General features: G+C 41.7%; 1 protein-coding gene across 1 annotated transcript in view; it reads left to right on the forward strand.

Annotated features, from left to right (window-relative positions):
- ARSJ (arylsulfatase family member J) overlaps positions 1-22983 on the forward strand; it is a 43023-nt gene that overhangs the window by 16453 nt on the left and 3587 nt on the right. The window lies entirely within an intron of this gene.

The following is a 22983-nucleotide window of genomic DNA, read 5'->3' on the forward strand; positions in this document are numbered from 1 at the left end:
ACAGTTGGTGCTGGTAAAACACTGGCCAGGCAGGAGTGGAAGTAAAATATTTCTCCTCCACCGTCTGCTTGAGGCTTATCAGCTGGTAATGCCATACAGAAACTGTGTGTGTCTACAGCACACTGAGCCAAACTAAGAATATTTTCCTGCATAAATAGTTTTCTTTTCAAGGAAATCTTTCAGTGGTTTGGGTTTTAATGACCATGCTTTAATTGCAGCCAGTTTGTCTCGCCCCAAAACCTCCAATGCATCAAATTCTGCTGCCTTTCACAACTATTAACTTCACATCAATCGCATTGACATGAATGGAAATACTCCAGGTTTACAGTGGTCCAGTGCAGACAGGTTAGTGACTTCATATTGGAAAGTGTCCAGATTCTGAGTCTAAATGAACTAGACACAGAGCATAAATTTAACTTTACATCCTTTGAAAGTACACTAAAATATTTTATGCAAATGGCCCAAACACCGCACACTTTGTGCCATAAATTTCAATCATTTCTTTTAGGAAAACTTAGCAAAGGAAAGAGATTCTTTGGAAATGAATTCCAGAAAGGTTTACTGTAAATCAAAATCAGTTCAAACAAAGATATATTTTAGTGGTTCTTGCAGCTCAAAAATGTAATTTTTAAAGTAGATTTTATGGGTTTTATTTTATTCTTTTTGACAAAGACAAGAAGAGGCTGTACTTCGTCTCCCACCCCTGCACTGGGTGTATGGGTCACGCTGAGTCAATGTATGTTACTTATGTGGGAAAGTGTCCTTCATGTTCTCCTCTGCGTTCCCATTCTGTCAAACAAGTGATGCTCTGTAAGCATCAGGGATTAGGAAGACAACATGCCACCTCCTGTCATGGCAGTGTCCTCTCCATGCTTGCAGAAAGAAGGGGAAAAACACAACCATATAGGAGACATGTACACACACCATGACTCCTCAGATGCTCAGGACAGCCTTAGAAAGCTGGTAAAGACCCCAAGATACAGTGCAGTACGCTGATAATGCCAAATGTTGGGTCCACCTCTGGCATGGTACACACAGGAAACAAAGCAAGCAAAGGACCTTAGCCAGAGAGAAAATTTCATCCTTCATCCGTCCGATTAGGCTTGGGCAAGAGTGGCTAGAAAGCTGCCTGGTTGAAAAGGACCTGGGAGTGCTGGTGAACAGCCGGCTGAACGTGAGTTGACAAGTGTGCCCAGGTGGCCAAGGCGGCCAACAGCATCCTGGCTTGGATCAGGAATGGTGTGGCCAGCAGGACAAGGGAAGTGATTGTCCCTCTGTACTCAGTGCTCAAATCCTGGGTTCAGTGTTGGGCCCCTCACTATGAGAAGGGCATTGAGGAGCTGGAGCGTGTCCAGAGAAGGGGAACAGAGCTCGGTCTGAAGCACAGGCCTTATGAGGAGCAGCTGAGGGAACTGGAGTTGTTTAGGGTGGAGAAGAGGAGGCTGAGGGGACACCTCATCTCTGTCGACAGCTACCTGAAAGGAGGTTTTAGCGAGGTGGGTGCTGGTCTCTTCTCCTAAGTAACAAGTGATAGGATGAGAGGAAATGCACCAGGGAAGATTTAGATTGGATATTAGGAAAAATTCCTTTGCTGAAAGAGTGTTGAAGCCCTGGCAGAGACTGCCCAGGGCAGTGGTGGAGTCTCTGGAGGGGTTAAATAACATGTAGGTGTGATACTTTGGGACATGGTTTAGCAGGCACGGTGGATGATCTTGGAGGTCTTTTCCAACCATAATGATTCTATGATTAGATGATTTACTAATTTTATTGGTTGTTAATGACTGCACCCTTCCTAGTGTTTGGAGTGTATGTTGGAAACATAATTTTCCATCGGTGTATTTTTCCCTTAATATATCTTTGTTTTGTTAGCTATGATTTAAGAGGCAGTGAAGCCATTGTTTACAAGATTTGCTTTAAGATACACACATGGTTTTGCCACGGTTAATGAAAAAGATATGACTTATTAAAATAGAAATAATTTGTTAAACATAAAATGTCATTCCCTTAAAGCTATAATTTGATATACTGCTTAGGAATAACAATGTGCATTTCATTAAACTGGTTATTTAGTTCAAGGAATCTAAATAAACTCAGGCAGTCTACTTGAAAGGAGGTAAGACACAAAAAAACAGAGAGAGGCGTACATACACACACACAAACAACTGAGTGCAGCTCAGTATGTCCCCTCCCATTTACTGTTCCTGGTTAGGACTGAGGATTCTGGTGAAAAAATTGAGTGTTCAGAGTTCACGTGGTGCAACAGGAGATTGGCATTCCAGAAAACACGACAGGGAGGGAACAGATTGCTTCCTTTCACCGAAATAGATGATTTAACCTATTTACTATCTATGGCGCACAGTCGTTAGTCTCGCAGAAAAAAGTGTTCACAGGCGTTTGCTGATGCCACTTCCTTTCGAATTTGTACCTCATCAATTTATTATTTAAGGAAATGAGGAAGGAAAGAAGCCATGTCCTAATTTGTATAGGTAACGCAAGAGCTAGTGAAGCAAAAGGACAACCTGTGGTTGAGCCATGAGCAAAATTTCTCCTAGGAGGGAGAACGTGCTGCCATTCTCCTGCTGTCTGTACTTATGCAGAGCAAAAGACCCCAGTAGCACCAGTACGCTCACTGGTAATGTGAGTCAATGATATTTGGGAAGAAATAGGAAAGATAGGCCTGACTTCCCCCACTTTTTGTCCTTCATTATAACCAAACCTTTCACCCTGAGAAAGTTCTGAGGAGAACTTAGAGCAGCTTTCCAGTACTGAAAGGGGCTCCGGGAAAGCTGAGGAGGGGCTCTGGATCAGGGAGGGCAGGAACAGGGTGAAGGGGAGCGGTTTGAAGCAAAAAGAGGGGAGATAGAGATGAGATATTAGGAAGCTTTTCTGTGAGGGTGGGGAGGCCCTGGCCCAGGTTGCCCAGAGCAGCAGTGGCTGCCCCATCCCTGGAGGTGTTCCAGGCCAGGCTGGATGGGGCTTGGAGCCCCTGAGCCAGTGGGAGGTGTCCCTGCCCACGGCAGGGGCATTGGAACTGGATGGGCTTTGGGGTCCCTTCCAACCCAAACCATTCCATGATTCTATGAATTCTTTAAAGCCATTTGCAGGGAGATAGAGGACAGGAAATCTGGTATCTGTAGCTGTCATTACAGATACTTGAGAAAGTCACTGAACCACAGAAAATGTAGCTATCTTGGTCAGAAAGCTTTGGCTTTCATAGCTGCTTCTATGGATTTCACACAGCTTTAGAGACATTAATCAGGTTTACTTAACAATGCTCTGCGAGAGAGGGGCAACTGAATTATTATTCTGTTTTGGTAAAATGAAGATGGGCAAATTCATAGAATGGTTTGGGTTGGAAGGGACCTTAAAGATCAGTCAGCTTAGCTACGTGGCTTAAGATATGTGGCCTTGCTCAAATCTGTCCGTGTTCCAAAGTCAGAGGTTACTGCCCAGGTGCTGGAGAGGGCCAAAGAGTGTAATTTTGGCTCTGCCGACTCAGACTACAGACTGCAGTATTAACTTAAACTGTTGTTGAAGACAGTTTTCTGGTGGGACCAAGAGACATCTGGTGGGTGGACAACCTCTGAGAAGAGGGTAGAAAGAATAAGAACTCAAAAGGTTGCCACTATTTATTAAAGAGTTGGAGGCCTACGTGCTTTGTCCTGCATCTCAGGGGAAGTTTGATGAATTAATAGATTCCATCTTTACTAAATCTGTATTTTGCTTTTTTAGCTGCCAGTTTACTTTAGGATGGAAAAGTGCAATGTGTAGGCGTAGTGTTTCATTTTGGGGTTTCTTTGCTAGAAAATAAACTATCTGCAGGTAATAAAAGACCATCAAATGTTTTTTGAACAAGCAGCTGGCCATAATTGTGAAGAATTTTGAAGTAGGAGTTATTGAGTCAGGAGAAGTGGAATTTTGTAAGCACATTCTTGAGGGAGAGAGTGGGAGAAATCATTCTTTCTAGTGAGAGCATGAAATAGTGTCCATGCATTTGGAGGGTTTTGTTCAAAGGTATAGCGTGCTTCGCATGATTCCACTTGTTCAGCAAGCGCATTTTAATCCTCCTTTTCCACCTATAAGTTAATCAAGAGCTCCATAATAATCATGCATTTTAAATTGGTAACATTGTGAGATCGTTGTTTTGTTTCATTTTTCCTGGCTCAGTAATGCACCTTGGAAATTTCAGATTCAAGGAGAGAATGACAATTTTCTTTTTCCATTCCAAGAGAAGACAGCAAAAAAAGAAAAATATTTGTTCAGCTAGAGTAGCAAAAGAAAAAACATGTGGATGAGAAAATATAGTGCTTTTTATTTTGTTGGCTTCAGGATTCTGTTTATTACCACCAGAATATCTGCAACTGTATTAGAGGTTGTGTTAATATCTGAATTGTGCCTGCCTTGATGAAACTCTTTTTTGCCATTTGTGTTTATGTCCTTCTGTCAGAGTAGAGGTAGAGGTATTTTTCTCATTTTTCTTCTCCGAGAGTTTAAAAGTATCCTGCCTTGTAATGATGCATGAGACCAAGAAGAAAACGAGAGTTTCAGGTGGGGTTTTTTTGGCCAAACTCATAACTTACAATGCTGAAGCACCTGGATTTGGGACTGCGATCAGACCCAAGGACCTGAGTGTTAAAAAGGGCAACCGATAGAGATGTGGGTATCTTCAGATATCAGGCCACAGTGTTAATGATAAAGGCTGACGTGTCTGTCTCTTCTAAGGCATTTTCCAGTTTAAACTTTTGGTAGTATTGTTTCCACTAAATGTTGAGTTTCAGTGGATTTTTTGGATGTAAATATTATGTCACGAAAAGCTGACCAGATTTAATTACTCTTTAGTGTGCTGGAGAAGTCTGACATACAGTGGAAAACGATAGCAGTGTGAATATCCATCCTGACTGCCTACTGATAGGCTATTTAAAATGTGGGAAACCTGTAGAAGATGAATTGAGGAAGAAGAAGTGCTGAAGCCTTGCAGGGGTCTAAATAGGTGAACTCGGGCGAAGCACTGACATTCATGCAGAACAAAACCATATAAACTGGAGCAAAAGGCAAAATCAGAACTTCTTCTAGGTGAATCTGTGAAGCTTATAATAATTTGGTCCCAGTGACCCAGCAAGGAACCCCAGTGACCCAGTAAAGCTTTTATTCCAGCACATAAAGTCCTTAAATGCAGCTCATGCAAAGAATATTTCGATGCTCAGAAGGAATAGTAATGAGAGATTTTTTTCCGGAGCAAATGAAATAGAAAAGAGGTTTGTTCATAAGCAAGTGCTGTAAATCATAGTGCAGCTGACATCTTAATTTTGAGTTCAACTGAGAAACAGTTGGAACAGCTACTTCAGATCCTGTCCAGGGAATGTAGGGAATCTCAGAAGAAAAGTAGATATTTCCTTGTCAAACCAATCATGTTGGCTTAGAGTCTAGAATTGCAATGGACTGTAATTTCAAGCATGGGGTTTTTCCCTCCATCCCACAGGAATAAGAATTAAAACAGATGGGAAAAAGTGGAGGGAAAGAAAGAAGACACTTTTTCTGTACTGAAAAAGTTTGGAAGATTCTAGAAAGTGTAGTTAACACAAAGCTATTTAGTTATGTTGGACTGAAACACTTCAATTAGCTGTATAAAATGCCTTGTAATTAGTGTTGATTTTTCCATACTACTACAAAATCCTGGGCACTTCATGAAGCACTGAATGTTATACTGGAACAGCCTTAGAACAGCCTTGGTACCACTGTCATCCCAGACAACCAATACGTAGACATATATAGTCATATATTGTTTTCTGGTGGAAATCAGGATTTACATTAATCCACACTGACAGAGAAGATATTAGAATCATCGAATAGAATAGTTTGGGTTGGAAGGGGTCTTAAAGCCCATCCAGTTCCAACTCCCTGCCATGGTCAGGGACACCTTCAACTGCACCAGGCTGCTCCAAGCCCCATCCAACCTGGCCTCCAGTGATGCCTCTTCCCTTATTCCTATTTTACTTCTATCTTTGGAAGAAGCTGATTTAAGCTGTATAAAGAATGAATTAAAATCTGCTTGGGCTTTGCTGCTTCTAATCTATCAGAATACAATTTTCTGCAAGCAACCTTGATATCAACATGAAGTCAAAACAGATTGTCCTTTGAGCCGACTTATAGCGCTGGCAACAAACAGAATTACTGTTGGGGTTTCTTTGTTGGGTTTATTTGACAGACAAGGATGGTGAATTTCTCATAGCACAGGAGATCCAGTTTCAAAGAGAGAAATGAGAATCAGTCAATGGGTCAGAGAAACACAGTTCAAAGACTCATAATTCATAAAATATTTATGTGCTGTTATGAAAATAAAGGGGAAAGGGAGCTTATACAACACACCAAAAACTGAAGAGTCAGTATAAAACTTTCTTTCACATCCCACAACTGACCTTTACTATTTCTAGAGAAGGTGTGTCCATGGCTTTTTGGCAGCTCTAAATATCATAATGGAGTTCTTTGCTGTTTATTGTTCCTAGACTGATGCACCATTTCCGTGCTATGCACATTGTGACCAAGTGCAGAAAACTAGTTTCCCACAAGACTTTTTTCCTGCATAATAATGCAATCTGCGAATTAAAAAGGGGCAGGAGGGAAGCAACATCAGAGAATTTACTGGATGGTTTAAACATGAGTGACATTCTGAAAAAAAAAAAACCAAACCCACCACCTTCAAACCAGTTCCCTTCTGAGCTGACACACAGCTGCACACGATGCTGCTGATCATAGAATCATAGAATAGTTTGGGTTGAAAGGGACCTTAAAGATCATCTAGTTCCAACCCCCTGCCATGGGCAGGGACGTCCCCGTAGATCAGGCTGCCCAGGCCCAACCTGGCATTGAACACCTCCAGGGATGGGGCAACCTCCCTGGGCAACCTGTTCCATTGTCTCACCACTCTCATGGTGAAGAAATTCTTCCTAATGTCTAGTCTAAATCTGCCCCTCTCCATTTATACCCATTCCCCCTCATCCTATCCCCACAAGCCTTTATGAATAGCCCCTCTCCACCTTTCCTGTAAGCCCCCTTTCAGGTACTGGAAGGTCTTAGCACCAGGCTAAGCCTGGGACAACCATGGCTCTTTCTACAATTACACCTTTGGTGTTGGGCTCCTTTTGTGGGATACTTAATTTTTCTCTGTCTCAGAGTGCCTGTGTTTTCAAATTTGTATTTGAAAGCGATGTTGATTTACCTGTTTTGTGGGACACTTAAAGACTGAAAAGGAAAAGCTGTGTAGATGAGTTATATATTGTTGTTCCTAATAGGAAAATATAGATAAGAATTTTGTTACTGAGTTAGCTGACAGGCTCCCTGAAGGGTTTACAGCCTCTTCTGGGCTGTTTGCTTCCTACGTGACCCATTAGAGCTACACTGAGAAGACAGATTTGTTTGGTGAACGGAAAAGTCTCATACAAACAAAATGGAACAGATGTGATGGTCTGATATTCAGCAGTTGTATTAACATTTTCATGTTCTCCCAGATGAAGATAGCTCTGTGGTATTGTCACAACTCAACAGCTCCATGTGGTATTGAACTGTTGTAATGCAGACAATTCTATACAATGTCAGCAAATTGTATAGATGTGCGTGCATTGAGTTGTGCCGATTTTCTCCTCTGTTAACACTCTTGGCTCCTGAAGAGGAAAGAAATATTTTGTCTCCTCATTCCTGACAGAGCAAAGCATGCCTGACTCTTCTTTCTTCTCCTTCCCTCTTTTCTGTTTACAGTCCCCATAATTTTCGTATTCCTTTCCCCACTCAGAAATGAATGTTGGAAGTAACAGGAACAGACTCTAAATGATGGTGTTTCATTTGTTTGGCACTACAGCATTTTGTTAATTTTGATGTTATTGCCATGATTAATTACCACTGAAATCTGTAATTTCAGAACCTTGAAAGGTCATAAGTGATTTGGGAGCTGCAAGTTCTTTGCCTTTGATTGACTAATGTTCCATGTAGTTAATTGTGCTTGAAAAAGAATAACGGGCTATGGTGTTACTCTTGTCTTTTTCAACCAATCTTTGGCTCCTACAAGAAATCCTAAGGCTGAAGATCAAATGTGCAGGAGGTGCTTTTTTGTGGTGGTGATAATTTTGGTTTGGAACCTCTGAGAAATCAGTAGTGCCCTTCTGATTTCCCTCTTGCAAAAGTTCTACCAAGGCAAGAGGATTAGAAGTTGAAATAGAGAACAATTTACTAATCTTTTTTGTCAAAACAAGCGTTTTGCACAGTTAGCATAATTTCTCCTAATAAAAAAGCTGCCATACTCTAAGGACGTAGATGGAGGGACTTTTTACGAGGGCATGTAGTGATAGGATGAGGGGGAATGGCTTTAAAGTAGAAGGGGGAAGATTTAGATTAGACTTTAGGAAGAAATTCTTCACGCTGAGGGCAGGGAGAGCCCGGCCCAGGTTGCCCAGAGGAGTTGTGGCTGCCCCATTCTTGGAGGTGTTCAAGGCCAGGTTGGATGGTGCTTGGAGCAACCTGATCTGGTGAGAGGTATCCCTGTCCATGGCAGGGAGTGGGACTGGATGGGCTATAAGGTCCCTTCCAACCCAAAACGTTCCGTGATTCTAGGAGCGTACAGCTGAACAAGTGAAACATGAATGTATGAGTATCATTTGGTTTGACTGTGGAACAAAACTGGTTACTATCAAGTGTCCATCTGGTAGAGACCCACTTGAGTGCCTTAGAATATGGAAAGGGCAGATGAGTCCAAAGTATCAAAACAAGACATCTGAACAAAGGCACTGTGAAGTCAGTGAAAACTTCAACCTTATTTTGATATGTGAATCAGGCAGATAATCCCATCCACCTCTGCCAAGTTACTCTTTGCCTTCAAGTTCTTTCATATTACAGTATAAAATATTATACATATGGAATAGTATACCTCCTACTTCAGTATGAGCGATTTACATTTTCAGGAGGGTGTTTGTCTTTAAATCATTTATCACGGGGTATGCAGTGCTAATATCACAATTAAACAAATGTTTTCAAATGAGGGGGGAAAGCCCTGCAAAAGGCAGGTGTTCAGCATTGATGGCATCGATACATAGGTTTCCTGAACGTACTAAGATTTAGTTGTTTAATATATTGAATGCATACTGCAAAAACTTTGTGTGTGTCTGATTCACACCTCACTTATGCTTATCCAAGTTATCCATTACATGACTCATTCTCGTAGTGTATTTTGTCTGGGATTAAAATCACCTATTAACATCTTAAATAAGGCACAGTTTATTAATGTATTCACATTTTATAGCAAATACTTTATGTATGCTTTGTCTAGACTTAGACGTCATCGCTATACATGTAAGAGACATGGTTGCTAGATTTTTGTTGGACTAACAATGATTAGGCACCTGTTTTCATTCACTCCCTATCTCATATTCCCTTTTATTTCCTACTGCACTGTGGCCTCAGTTTCTCTTGGGCTTTTGGACACTCCTGCCATGCAAACAGTAAAGTAGGATGTGACTGAGGAGAAGCATAAATGAGAAATTACCGATCATTAGGAAGGATTAGAGTGCAGCAGTGACATCCACGATAGCACTACTTGTTTTGCTAAGCTGGATTTAGGAGGGAAATAAAGAAGGATTTATCCAAATCACTTCATTATTTAGTCACATGGAGGCCTAGAAACAGGCCTGCTGTTAACCTCCATCCCTTATTAACTCCAGTTTGTTCCCTTCCATGGTGTTGGAGACCGGAGGGAAGGAAAAGTGCAGTAGGGTGGTGGGAGGAGGCTTCGTAGTGCCCCATGCCCTCGCATATTGCAACCACCAAACATGGGCTGCCTTTAATCACTGAAAGGGAGAGCTTTCTGAGTTCACTGCACTCCTGCTCCACAGAGCAGCCTTACATTTTTCCTAGCTTTTGCCTAATTTGGACAGAGCAAGAGAGCAACTTGAACCCATTTGCTACTGAAGCAAAAACCAGCCCTAAGAAGTAGCAAGCTCCTGGCATTAATGCTGCCTCGTCACGATCGCAGGCAGCTGTGGAAGCTGAATCTCTGGAGCATTTTAGTATTTGCTCCTGTTACAAGGGATGGGTTGCAGTGAGCTGGGCATGGTACCTCCTGAAGTTGCTATGTTCCTTTTGTGTTCCAGTTTATGGAGCTTTTAAGAGAGAAAAATCAGTGACCACAACGTTTGAGAATATGTGGGAGAAGAGTTCGATTTGTCTTTGCACTTTTATTGCTTTCCAGAAATATGAAAATCCCTAAAGTAAGAAAGACATCATGCTTTGAATGCAGGCATTTTACTTTTTTTTTTATTTTTTGCTGTTATACAGTGTGTGATACCCCTACTGTGCTAGTTTAAAACTGTCACATAAATGACTGGCAGCCCTGAAACGCTGTCCCCCACTCCTTCCTTCCTTTCCTACAAAAGCACACCTACATCTACATCCACTCAGATAAGAGCAGTGAAAGCATTTCATTTCCACGTTGAATCTCCCACGTGAATAAACAGAGATGTTTCATTTCCCCACGTTGTCAATCAGGAACCTTTCTTCTGGGATACAGGTTAATAAAATACTCCATCATCTTAATAGATTATTTCTTTGGGAACTGTATCTGGTGCCTTCAACACCAGCCATTGTCTTAATCAGAAATGGACTTGCATGTTGTGATCAGCTCTGGGAAATGGTTTTTAGTGCAAGGCTAAGAAACTAATACGGAAGGGTCAGAAGAACAAAAGAATTGGAGGTCAGTTGCAATACTCAGGCAAAAAAACTATGCAGAACCCAGAGGGAAGCATGTCTCTTGGCTCCCAGCCTTCTGTTTCAAGTCAAGGTTATTCCTTGTGCTAATGATTCAGTGCCACTGCTGTTGCCAGTAAATGTCAGCCCACAGAACTATCTGTGTTGGTGAAAAGTCAAAATGCATATTTCTTTGATCCAGATAAAGCTGTTCTTCATATTATCTGCGCTGTAGCATTTTTTTTGAAAATTCCTTCATTTCTAGCAGAAGTTCAGGAGTGGCACAAAGTGATTTCTGGCACGTTTCTGTCTCAGGATGCCTGTAGAGAGTGAAGGGTATCATTACCTTGCTGATGAGAATGCTAGTGTTAAAGATCTTAAGCAGGAGGTGCCTGGGTGGGCATTGCAGTCTATATGTTGCTTAAGTGAATGAAGTGGATCACCCACTCCTGCTTTTTCAGTTTTGAAGAACAGCTTATTATTTAATAGGCAATCGCTGTGTCAACAATATCAGTGACAAGTGTCTCAAAATGTGTAATTAAACCTTAAACAGAAATGCTCAGATGGAGCCCTGCATTAAGTTCTGGAGTCTTCAGCACAGGAAGGACATGGATCTGTCAGAGTGAGTCCGGAAGAGGCCATGGAGGTGATCCAAGGGCTGGAGCACCTCCCCTATGAGGACAGGCTGAGAGAGCTGGGGGTGTTCTGCCTGGAGAAGAGAAGGTTCCAGGGACACTGTAGAGAGGACTCCTAGTACTGAAGGGGGCTCCAGGAAAGCTGGGGAGGCGTTCTGGGTGAGGGAGTCTAGGCATAGGAGGAGGGGGAATGATTTTAAGCTGAAAGGGGGGAGGTTCAGATTAGGTATTGGGAAGAAATGTTTTCTTGTGAGGGTTGCCCAGGGAAGTGGTGGCTGCCCCATCCCTGGAGGTGTTCAAGGCCAGGTTGGATGAGGCTTTGAGCAACGTGATCCAGTAGGAGGTGTCCCTGCCCATAGCAGGGGGTGGAACTGGATGGGCTTTAAGGTCCCTTCCATCCCAAACTGTTCCATGATCCTATTATTCTATGTCAAATATTTCAAACCATTCTACGATTCTGTGATATTTTGTTGCTCTAGGTGGATATCCTGCTATGTTGAATTGCTGCGTGATATATGGGAGATGAAGGAACAGATAATAACTCCCTTTTGATGCAAATGTCCGTCTTTTACAATAGTGTTATACAATACCATTGAGCAGAACAAATAGAATAGCGAAGTTGAGATGAAACAGAAATAATCATCCAAGAATGTTTGTTAATTAGTCAGCATTCACCATGAATCCCTACACTAGAAAAGGGGTTTCATACGTTAATTCAGGGACTCATTTTGATATTTTGATGACACTGAGCAAAAATTTAGTATTCAATTGAAATTGATGTGGTTGGTCCTTCTGTTTAAGCGGCTACATATGTATTAAGGGAGCTAGAATCTGTTCTCTCTTTTCTGTAATAGGTGCTTTGAGACATAAAGAACAGGATGATAGGAATATTATAATTACTAAGGAGAAATTGTGGCCATGACCACTTCATTCGAATACTCTCAATAGTAATTTATCTCTAATTTTAAATTAGAATCTTAAAGACTAATCTAAGTTTTCAAAAGAAACTTTAAAGCCTATGATATAGTTATGCTCTATAAAACAATGAAACTGACATTCCCCAGTGTCAAGCTTAGAAATAGTTTGTTTATGTAGTTGTTAATGCAATATTATAGCTTTCATGCAGTTTGGATGTTCTGTGAAGGTATCTAAAACACTTGAGATGTCTCTGAAGCTCTGAATAATTCTGATTATTTTCAATATCATTAAGTTATTTAATCATAAATAAATTGTCTCCCTCAAATGATATAATATAAAACCATGATTTTCTAGCTGTTAACCTATGTTTTATGTCTTGTCATTTTGTTGTCAGTCATCCTTGGTGACAATTCAAGGTTATTGTACCGCACTTAGATTGATGTAGACTCTAAGTACCAGATATATGAATAATACACAAGGACAATATTAATTCAGAAATAGCAATAAATTATCAAATGGGTTCTTTAATTAAAGTGTAAGGTAAGAAAATAATTGTTTTGCTGCTACCTTAAGGACTGCTATCAAGTATGTAATTTGTATGAAAGATGTTTTCTTCTGAAAGGCAACCCTATATGAATCTTCAATGTCCCTTAGATTCATTCACTGAATAAATTCATCTTCCTTAAAGATGAACTCAGTTTTCTAAACTGTCACAGAACTATGAGTTTCAGCTGCGAGATTTTTGGCCAAAAAATATTTCACATAGAATAATAGGATCATGGAACAGTTTGGGATGGAAGGGACCTTAAAGCCCATCCAGTTCCACCCCCTGCCACAGGCAGGGACACCTCCCACTGGATCGAAGCCCCATCCAGCCTGGCCTTGAACACCTCCAGGGATGGGGCAGCCACAACTACTCTAGGCAACCCAGGGCAGGGCCTCACATGTGTACATGGCAATTTTATTTTTCTAGTCATATAGAAATGCCTCTGTTGTTAGCAATTTATCTGTTCTTTTAGGCAAAACACTTCAGTGTTGAAATTTGCCTTATCTTTAATAATGGCTGGTCCAGGATAGAACAGTATCTGAGATGGTGTCTCCAGCCCAGCAGTTAACGCGCAGGTTAAGACGAAGGCCACTTTTACAGCCTTATAATGCTTGGGAGATAAATGCTGCAGCACTGAGAACAACCCTTACAAGTGGGTGCGTGCTGTGTCCCTATACTGACACACTGGTCTTGCTTCAGCTTCGCACAGTGCTTGCAACAAAGTCTGCAGACCAGTTCTGGAAGTGCCCGAGGGGAAGTTCTTCTGCGTGCCAATTAATGGCTTTTAGAGTCCATTGATCTCATTTTCTTTTGTTTTTCCTCCTGTAAAAATGACTGAGGCAGGACTAAAAAATTAATTTCTTACTAATGAATTTGGTTTCCTTTGCCAACTGAGAAATACACAGGGACTGTCTGTTTATGTGAACATCTCTTCTTGCCAATGTAGCTCCAGTACACTGCCGAGCATTGGTTTTCCATGTAACTTGTTGATTAGGTGCAATATCCGATGGGATCTGTTTTTGCTGAGAGCTCAGAATTTGGTGGCAATGTCGGTATTTGTGGTTGGCATGCGAAGTATTTGATCAACTTCTTTTCATGTTGCTTACATGTAGACATGAAACAGAGAGCACTGATTATGCAATCGCACATTCCCTCCCCCTCTTTTTTTGTAAATTAATAACATTCAGTGATAAAGTTGGAAACGTTGTGCTCTGTTTCCACAGCTGCAGTGCACTCGGAGCAAAGAAAACAATAACTACATATGCACACATGCATTCCAGCTGCTGCCGGCTCCCATGTTCTCCTTTACCCTTTTTGTCCTCCCATTTGAGCAGATAAATTGTCTCAGCGACAGGGAAGGTTGGTAGCGGATATGCTGCCAGTTTAATAATGCTTTCTAAAAAACAGGAATTAGTGTATGAAAATACTAATTACAACTTAATTTACGGTGTGATTTAATGTTGAAGCTTCTGCTTGAGTTTAGTTGTATGATTATTTCTTTTCCCCTGTGCTAGCCAGCTCTTGTATCCAGGGAGAGTAACCCTTAGGAAATGCAGCTAAAGATTTCTGTTTCTTTTCTCTGTCAGCTTAGTTCCATAGGCAGCAATTCTTTCTTTAAAGGTACTTTAGGGATCATTTTCTTTCCTACAGTTCACCAAGCTCTGCCTTGCTCCTAGGATGGCCGTTACATCAGCAGGAGTTGGGCAGATAGAGAGTAGGGCTGATGTGTATCATAGAATCCTAGAATGGTTTGGGTTGTAAGGGAATTCAAAGCCCATCCATTCCCACCCACTGCCATGGGGAGGGACACCTCCCACTGGCTCAGGGTCTCCAAGCCCCATCCAGCCTGGCCTTGAACACCTCCAGGGATGGGGCAGCCACGGCTGCTCTGGGCAACCTGGGCCAGGGCCTCCCCACCCTCACAGGAAAACATTTCTTCCTAAGATCTCATCTCAATCTTCCCTCTTTCAGCTTCAAACCATTCCCCCTCATCCTCTCCCTGCCCTCCCTGATCCAGAGCCCCTCCCCAGCTTTCCTGGAGCCCCTTTCAGTCCTTCAAGGCTGCTCTAATGTCTCGCTGGAGCCTCCTCTTCCCAGGCTGAACAACCCCAACTCTCTCAGCCTGTCCTCGTACCGGAGGTGCTCCAGCTCTCAGATCATTTTCAGGGCCGCCTCTGGACTCGCTCCAACAGATCCATATCCTTGACATGCAAAATTCATCAGAATAGTGAGCCACAAAGAATGACATTTTCTGGCTTGGTTCTCCAGCTCTTGAGCCCGAGGGCCCATCGTTGTGTCAGGACTTCTGGACCTCTACAAGGATTTCACTGAAGTCCGTTTGATTCTTGCTATCAGTAAATATTTATTTTTGTTACTGTAACTCTGGGTGGCATTCTTAGGTGCTGGATGATAAAAATCCATTGACATTGTAAGCAATATAGTGGTGCGAGGACATTATTCAAATGACCAAATGACAGGACTTGCATGAGATCAGAATTTCCAAGTGATTTTGAGGTTGAGTTAATGCATCAAAATCCAAATGGCATTTGGCTAATCAAGAATACCTGAACTCCTGTAGGTCCTTGGAAAAAGGTAATTGGAACGAAACCTGTGACATTATGAGTCCATGAATAAATCGCTACTTGTTTTTTCTTTTCCTGTATTTGATCGAAGAGCCTTACCTAATTTAAAACCATAGAAACACCACCACTGCCGCCACCCAAAAAACCTAGAAAGTAGGGCAAGATTCAGAATATTTTAAGTGAAATATTTGCAGTAGCCCTGCCAGGGTGATGAAACAGTAAATAATTTGAGCTAGACTTTTTATGTGAACACTTGGTTTAAAAGTGGATATATTTCTGCTCTGATTTATAAGCACATAAAAATTCAAGGAATACAGCTGAAGATGAAATGAATGTGTGTATGTAATGAATGTGTGCATGTCTGCGTGTGAAAACTTCAGTTCTATGTGGGCAGACACAGTGAAAGTCCACAAGGGTTTGGAGTTCACATTCAACATAATGTTCTGTTTGTTTCTCTGATCCATCTGCATTTATAACCCACCTTCCCCCAAAAATCATAATGCTAAAATATAGAAGATAATAAGGGGTAAATGAGGCCTTCATAGAGTTTTTTCTGGCATGCCTTCTACATTGACAGAAGAGTTGAGCAGAGAAGATGTTCTGAGGTGCCTGTTCAGATTTGCTCAGGCTTCCCTGCCCATGTGCCTCTGTTCCTTTCCCAAGGCAAGCTGGAAACCTACAGCAATGACACGCATTCAGGTCAGTTGAGTAGGTGGGAACCAGGCCTATGGGGACCAGAGAGATCACATTTGCTTCAGAAAATGGACAGGCTTTGCCTCCCACAAATTTCTAGAACCCATTAAGGAGTGCTGGTCAGGCTGTGGCATAATATTCTGTTGTGATTTGCTGCAGCAGAGCTCTTTTGAACCCTCCATCCATATCTCATATCCTAGTGAAGAATTGCTTCCGTACTCTGGTAATAAATCTTCACACCTTTTTATAGAAGATTTTCTTCTGTGAACCATGCAGCCACCACCTCAGAGAAGTATTCCCCTACATCAGTAAAAGCATTTCATCTCTAATCCAAACCACTGAGACAATAGGCTTTGAGCACCTTCATCCAGTGGAAGGTGTCCCTGCTCGTGGCAGGAGGGCTGGAACTGGATGGGCTTTAAGGTGCCTTCCAATCCAAACCATCCTATGGCTCTATGAGTATTGTGGATATACTGGATATATTATGCACAGGCAGAAAAATAGGCAGCATAAGACAATGCATCCTTTCTACCCTTAATTCATGTGTTTCAGCAGAAGGGTATGTTTTGTGAAGATCATGTTCTGATGTGGAAGGTGTGTCCTTCGCTCCTTAGCGTTGCTCAGAATTTTAACCAGGACAAAATGCTGCACGGCTGACTTGAGAGTTATTTCCATCCCAATAGCATCACTTGTATTCATGGCACAAACTTTGATTGCTTATTTTGGTCCTGGTTCAGCTGGGTTTCAGCTACCTGGCTGAAATCACTTTCTTATTTAAACGCTATGTTGAACTGAAGCTGTAGCTGTAACTTTACTTTGGAACCAAGTATCTGGAATTTAGGGCAGGAAAAAACTTTCTCCCGCGCTGCTGCATAGCTGCTATTTTTGAAAGACACGTTAACTTACACATTATAGGCTCAAGGCTCCCTAAGATTGTTACTGCCTGTGTTGATAGTTTTCGTGTGATATAGGCTGTTTTGCATGTAAATCAACGCTTTTATGCTAGCATTTAGAAAATGTATCACATTTTCTAAGACCTATGGCTTGTACACAATTGCCATAGGTCATCAATACTGAAGGAATGTGATTGGTGGAGTTCAGCTCACCTGGCCTTCTATAGAATGGATATTAAATTTGGTACCATAACGAATGCTGAGATGCCTGCTGCTGGCTTTTGCTCTCGTGTGAGCATGATAAGTGATAAATTAGCAAATGCCCCTCTACTAAGGCAGGGTGAGCTCCCTCTGGATCAGGGGCTCCAACCCCATCCAACCTGGCCTTGGACACCTCCAGGGATGGGGCAACCACGGCTTCTCTGGGCAACCTGGGCCAGGGCCTCCCCACCCTCACAGGAAAACATTTCTTCCTAAGATCTCATCTAAATCTACCCCTCTCCAATTTAAAGCCATTTCCCCTTGTCCTGTCACTATAGCCCCTCCCCAGCTTTCCTGGTGCCCCTTTCAGTACTGGAAGCTGCTCTAAGGTCTCCGCACAGCCTTCTCTTCTCCAGGCTGAACAACCCCAACTCTCCCAGCCTGTCCTTGTATGGGAGGTGCTCCAGCCCTCGGATCATCTTCGTGGCCCTCCTCTGGGGGGCTCAAACAGATCCATGTCCTTTCTGTGCTGAGGACAATGAAGAAGTCTTTATTATACCTGTTTTCTTTTACTGGTCATGGAGTCCTGCTTCTAATGTTTTGCTGGTGGCAAGTGGGCTGTTTTCTCCACACTAACTAGGAACCTCCAAGCAAAAAATGTCACTGATTTCTATATTTACTCATCTGGAATAGGTGCATTTATAGCTTTTGTGTTAGACAAACAGTTACAGGTAAGATATCAAAACCTGTTCTTTAGCAGTCCCTAAGGCTACTTTCCAGACTGGTATCCATTTGCTGTATTTTGTTATTTTTAACAAGGAAATGCGTCACGATCAATAGTCATCCCTTTGATTAATGTAGTGTGTGTGTCTCAGTGCTTTCACTTTGTTTGCAGCTCATTCTGGCAAATGATTTTTTTTTGATTCAAAATATTCTTTTCTGAATCTCAGACTGGAGTTTTAGATTTGAGAAATATTTTTTACATATCCTGACTTATACAAGCATAATAAAAATCCATTTTCCACATGTACTAACTAGAACTGTGCTAGCAAAGGTTCCTGAAATGAGAAACTGAAATGTGCTTCTTTGTTAATCTTCAGTGAGCCTTGAAAGAACCTCCATTTGAAGACAATTACTGGAGAATTTTGAAATTATGAAAGCTTGAAATCAATAGTTTTGAACATGCACATTGTGAAATTAGAAACATCCCAGCTTTTTTCTCAGTGCAGAACCCACCCTGAAGTTGAGGGGGAAAATACTCAATAGAAAACTCCTCAGGGAGAGTTTTTTAAGGAAAACTGCTTTGGCCTGCATATGTTTTAAGACCCCATAAGGGCTATGGGGATGCGAGGCATGCCAGGAGAATCTCTTCTACTCTACAGACCTTAAGTCTTGCTCTCTGCTTCAGGGGAATAGCAGTGAAAATGTGCAAGGATTACTGTAATTGATCCACTTCTCTGCTTTGGTTTGCTCTCCAGATGAGAACTGGGAAACTAATTTAGCTGTACTAAGGACATCAGAAGGGGGAAATTAAACCTCCGAATGTTAATGCATTCCCCAAGCTCAGGTCAAATTGACTTTAGTGTCCCCATGGTGATTTACGTCCACAAAGGTGCTGGTGCTTGAATGTACAGTTGGCCTTTAATAACTTAATGATCTCTGCACCTTGACACTGAAGGTAGGAGTAACGTAAAAGCCACCAGCTTAGCTTTTTGTCTTTCTAGGTTAAAGTAGGAAAGGAAATCATGTTGGAAAGCAGTATCATGAGCTCAAACTCAGGACGGAAGAGGATTTATTTGTTTATATATTTATTTTAAGAAAACTCTGGAATATTTCTCTTGGCACCTAAGAAGCAAATGACCTATGAAGTCATCAGGATACTCCCTCCAGGAGTCCGTTGCTTCAAAGTTTCCACTACAAACAAGTAAATAAAGCGGTGAAACAGTCCACAAGCATTAAACAGCTGCTTTAGCGGGAACCCTGATTGCAGTGTTTTCACTGTAAACATCTGACCAACGTCCCCACTAGTAAAACAGTAGAAAATGCACAAAGAAGAGCCATGTAGACAAGATAAATTACTTTTCAGCATATATATAAGCTGAATATTTCACATAGATTGTACTTCGTTCCTTGGTTCAAATTTCATGTGTTGGGTATCTAATAGAGACAGCCATGATCTGGAAACTTGTAGGAGTACAGAAAGTATACTACGTGTGTATAAAGTATTCAGAAGTCTGGAACCCCTCTACTTTACACAGAATATTATCAGCCTATTAATGTAAATACTGTCTATAAAGGTCAAAGTCTGGAACACTGTTAGCACTAGGTCCTGGGGCCTGTCTGCATTTGCTTGTATTTAACTGTTCATTAGTAGTTATTATAATAATGAATTCCAGACCATTCATGATCCTAACTTGCTTTCTACATTTTGGATTGAATTCAACCAATTTATTCTAAATAATCAGCTGGTCTTGTGGTGGGAATGGATGAAATCTATAGGATGTATTTCACGGATGTTTCATGGCAGTTAGTGGGCCGGTGAGTTTATCATATAGAGAACTCCCCCAAAAGCAGCATCTGCCTTTTATTTCCTTTATGCTTTGCCTTGTTCAGTATTTTTCTTATCTTGCAAAGTCTAAACACAGTTTCAAAACATGTTAAGACACTTCTACTATGGCTATTAATTCCATAGAATCACTGTCTTTCGCTCAGTTTACTTCCTTTTCCCACAGAATGGTCTGCAAGTCCTTTGAAAACAAAATACTGTTCCTTGAAAAAGCAATGTTGGCACATAATGGATGAATTAGGAAGGCACGTGTCACAGAAAAGTGAACAAATCTTGACCACTTTTGTAATAATACTAAATAATATTCTAATAATTAGGGGTTGCTATTTCTTTGAAACATTTCTACAGTTGAAATGTTTTTACTTAAAAGTGATTATTTTGCAGATTCTCTTGTACATATATGAGTATAAAAACCTCTATCTGTTTGTATGTGTGTATAGAGGTGTATGCAGAAGAACAGATATACCTTAGGCACTCACACACATGGAGCCTACAGGAAAGCTGGAGAGGGACTCTTGATCAGAGAGCACAGGGATAGGAGAAGGAGGAATGATTTTAAGCTGAAAGAGGGGGGATTGAAATGAGATCTTAGGAAGAAATGTTTTCCTCTGAGCGTGGTGAGGCCCTGGCCCAGGTTGCCCAGAGCAGTCGTGGCTGCCCCATCCCTGGAGGTGTTCAAGGCCAGGTTGGATGGGCCTTGAGCAACCTGGTCCAATAGGAGGTGTCCCTGCCCATGGCAGGGGGTGGAACTGGATGGGCTTTAAGGCCCCTTCCAACCCAAACCATTCCATGATATAGGAAACACACTAAAGTCTCATGAAGAAAGGCAGCGGCAGAAGATTGAAGCAGGTTTGCTAGATGGGCATGGTAGCCAACAGACTGAGCAGCTTACCAAGGGAACTGCTGAAATAAGATATTTTCCTAAGGAGGGTATAATAACAGAGGCTAATTCTTGATATATTTTTCGTTCAGTATTTTTCAGATTGCAAGTGTAAGAATTTGCTGCTTGGCTATCTAATTGAAAAGCCCTAGCTGGGGAATCCATGTGGTGTTTATGAAATCTTTATGAGAATTAACTTTGTATGACTATCATACTTTCTCTGTAGGCTTAGAGTCAAAACTGTTTTGCGGTGTGTTGCAAATTTTGTTGCCTGTTCCTCCCAGGCTCAGTTTCTGCATCAAGGAGAAGGGTGGAAGGATCTCTTATTACAACAACATCAGACTTCCAGTAAAATTAGCTTATCAAGGGAGAAACTGTCCAGCTGGGATTGATCTTAAGGTAGAAGAGGCTGTCAAGGTTTAGGAAAGCAGAAGGTATATACTAAAAGAGTAGGGTGGGAGTGAGGACTTATTCAGCTGGATCAAATAAGGAGAATTTACTGATAGTTTAGCAAAGCAGAAGAAAGAGAAGGGGAAGGAAATGAAACATCTTGTGCACATGTTCCCTGAGGACTCTCAAAGATGGAGTGAATTGAAGTATGGGGCACTGCCATTCATCTGCGTGGTTTCCTTATTGTGCTTTACTTGTTTTAATAGGAGATGAATATTATACTCGAACCATGGGAAAGATGTGTATGCATGACATTTCTTTCACAAAACAGAAACCTGTAATTCTTATCATCTGTGTCAGCACCAGCCTGTGAGTTTGAGGACAATTGGATAGCAGGACTCTGCATCCACAAACTGGTAACGGAAACAATGCTCTGAAAAAGTGCTGCAGTGTACTGAGTGCAGGGCAGATTAAAGCAGAGCAGAGCAACACCCAAAGCTTCTGCAATAAATTAGTTAGACCAGAGCTTCTGGTTCTGTGGAAAGGAGTTCAAGAATGAAATGGGAGTTACACAATTATCGCAGATTGGCAGGCGTTAAAGACATCTATGGTGCCTTCTACGATCTTAGCCAGGAAGACATCGTATAAAAGCAGACTTTAAGCTATTTATGGACAGGCAGAGGCTCATGGTTTTAATTTTGTAGATAGCTCAGGCGGCCCATCGGATTGGCAATACCATAGTATGTGTCAGGAAGGCCCAACTCCTACTACTACAAAATAATAAAGAAGTGGTTTGAGGGAAGATTCTCAGTATTGGCAGACCCAGCTGTTCTATTCATGACTGAGAATTCAATCTATTCTCACACTCGGAGAGAAGTCGTCTTTGGTTTACAACGTGCTGTTATTTTTTTTTTAGTGTCAAACTGATATAAATGGATTTGTCCTTGATTTTTGATACTTACTGCTGCCCATGCTGAATTCATTTTCTATTCATATGGAGGCCATATGTATTCTTTACACATAGACTGACTGCAGTGCAGAATTTATTATCCTCTCCTTTAAATATACTGGTGTTACGTGCTTGAAGGATATTTATATGCTGTAGATGCGTTTACCACTAGCAAATTATGAAGCATTGTAAAAAACATATTTATCCACCTAATTTTCTATAATCATTTTTAAATGGGGACATGTGAAAGCTTTCTGTAGAGAAAAAAAGGTACATCAAAATATCTGTGTTCCTGTATACATAGGTATTTCTTGACAGGCTCAGTTCATGGAGGGAAACGTTTCATTGAATAGGTAGGCAAGGACAGAAAGTACTTAAAGGGGGCTCCAGGAAAGCTGGGGAGGGGCTCTTTGTCATTGAGTGCAGGGACAGGACAGGGGGAACAGTTTGAAGCTGAAAGATGGGAGATTGAGATGAGATATTAAGAAGAAATATTTTCCTGTGAAGGTGATGAGGCCCTGGCCCAGGTTGCCCAGAGCAGCCGTGGCTGCCCCATCCCTGGAGGTGTTCAAGGCCAGGTTGGATGGGGCTTGGAGCCCTTGATCCAGTGGGAGGTGTCCCTCCCCATGGCAGGGGGTGGGACTGGATGGGCTTTGAGGTCCCTTCCAACCCAAACCATTCTATGTTTTGTACGATACTATGAAAATGACTACTGAGCAAGAGATCCAGTGGTGAAATTATCACTTCCTTCCACATGATAGCTCGTAAACCTCTTTCACTGTAACTGCATCCACATCTTTGAGTTTTGAGTTTTGGCCAGGGAGCTTGCCATCCACGCATACTTCTGCCGCTTACTCAGGAGATAAATGTCGAAGCATGAAACTGCAGGTGTTCCAGGAGAGAGCAGAACCAGGACCCATCATTTTCATGCTGACAGCTGACTCAGTTGTTATAATATTAGCAATGTCTCTCATAGCCCATGTGCATAGCAGATGATGGATGAC

Source organism: Cuculus canorus, chromosome 4 (assembly GCF_017976375.1).
Source record: "Cuculus canorus isolate bCucCan1 chromosome 4, bCucCan1.pri, whole genome shotgun sequence".
Classification (NCBI taxonomy): domain Eukaryota; kingdom Metazoa; phylum Chordata; class Aves; order Cuculiformes; family Cuculidae; genus Cuculus; species Cuculus canorus.